General features: G+C 39.1%; 1 pseudogene; it reads left to right on the top strand.

Moving 5' to 3' along the window:
- Positions 1–1,252: 1,252 nt before the first annotated feature.
- Positions 1,253–1,374, top strand: LOC111741012 (annotated as a pseudogene).
- Positions 1,375–1,777: the final 403 nt, after the last annotated feature.

Consider the following 1,777-nt stretch of genomic DNA (forward strand, 5'->3'; position numbering starts at 1 on the left):
CCCAGAAGTGAAATTGCTGAGCTGTACAGGGATGTAAAAGTGTACCATAGAGAATATAGTCAATAATATTGTAATAACTATGGTGTCAGATGGGTGCTAGATTTATTGGGGTAATCACTTCATAAGTTGTATAAATGTTTAATCACTATGTTGTACACCTTAAACTAATGTAATATTGTATGTCAACTATAATTAAAAAATAAATTTAAATTAATTAATGAATTAAATGTATATATTAACCTCCCCAGTGGTGGATAGATTGAGATATAATTTACTGCTGATTTTCTTAAGCTTTTTCTTCTAATAAAACACATAACTTAAAGGTGTATTTAACTGCATTTGTGAAGTATCTTTGCTTTTGTAACTTTGAGCAATGTAAATGAAAAGTTTTATATAATTAAAATTAAAATTCTGAATATAGAAGTTTTAAATTACCAAAAAAAAAAAAAGAGCAGTTTCTCCATTTGTTACAGCATCATGGGTCTCACAGACCCGAGACTCACTGATTTTCAAAGCCAGATATAGTAGGGGCTTCTCTCTCAGGTGTGTGTGTGTGGTAGGTGCCGTCGAGTCAAGTCCGATTTCTGGTGAGCCTATGAATAACTGATTTCTAATGTACCTTCCTCAGCAGCCCTGCTTAGCTCCTGTAACTCACGCCTCCGGCTTCTTTTATGGAGTCTGTCCATCTCATACTTGATCTTCCTCTTTTGCTGCTGCCTTCTATTTTCCCCAGCAATATTGTTTCCCCCGCCCCCCGCCAAAGATCTCTGCCTTCTCATTATGTGCCTGAAGTAGGACAGCTTCAGTTTTGTCATTTTCGCCTCCAGCAATATTCTAAGATCCATTCGTTCATCTTTCTAGTCATCTGTAAAGCTCTCCTCTAACATCATATTTAAATGAATCAATGTTTTCTCCCTAAGCCTTCCGTGCTGTCCACCTTTCAGATCTGTATGTAGCAATTGGGAATATAAAGGTGTGGACAGTGTTTGCTTAAGCCTCTGATGACATGATTTTTCTTTATTCTTCCATTGCTACCCTTACGAGTCTCTGCCTTCTTTTGATTTCTTGGCTGCAATTTCATTTGAACCAATGACTGAATCAAGGTTACCAAAATCTTTAGCAACTTTAATATCTTCATTGTCTATGTTAAAGTCGTGCATTTCTTCTGTAGTCATAATTCTTGACTTCCTGATGTTCAAATGCAGTTTTGCTTTGGCACTTTCTTCTTTCATTCTCATCAGAAATCATTTCAGTCTACGGCCATGCCACCACCCTGAACAAACCCAATTCTGTCTGATCTCGGAAGCTAAGCAGGGTCGGGCCTGGTTAGTACTTGGATGGGAGACCACTTAGGAAGACCAGGTGCTGTAGGTATTAAAAAAAAAAAAATCATTTCAAATTATTACTACTTTCTGCTGGAAAGATGGTGTCATCTGCATAGGTTACCTCTCAAGTGCAGGTCTTGGGTCCCTTGTGTGGGATTTGATTCTTTCACTCCTCAGGTAGCTCTGGGTTTTGAGTTTTCTCCTACTTATGGGTGACCCCCAAAGATGGCGCTTGTCAACTGGAGTGGGGTTAATGGCGAGATTGTGCCTCAGTCTCTCCTACCTGCTTCAGTGTGGTTTCCTTCTTGCTTGTCCAATGTGCAGGAGTCATTCCACTAGTTTTTAAGTTTTTTTTTTCCCCCAGAAGAATTTGTTCCATGGGTAGCTGCAGATTGGTGTGTCCATGGAAGGAGGTGAGCTCAGTGTCTTCTTATGTCACCATCTCGAACCAG

This window comes from Pteropus vampyrus, unplaced genomic scaffold (genome assembly GCF_000151845.1).
Source record: "Pteropus vampyrus isolate Shadow unplaced genomic scaffold, Pvam_2.0 Scaffold71, whole genome shotgun sequence".
Taxonomy (NCBI): domain Eukaryota; kingdom Metazoa; phylum Chordata; class Mammalia; order Chiroptera; family Pteropodidae; genus Pteropus; species Pteropus vampyrus.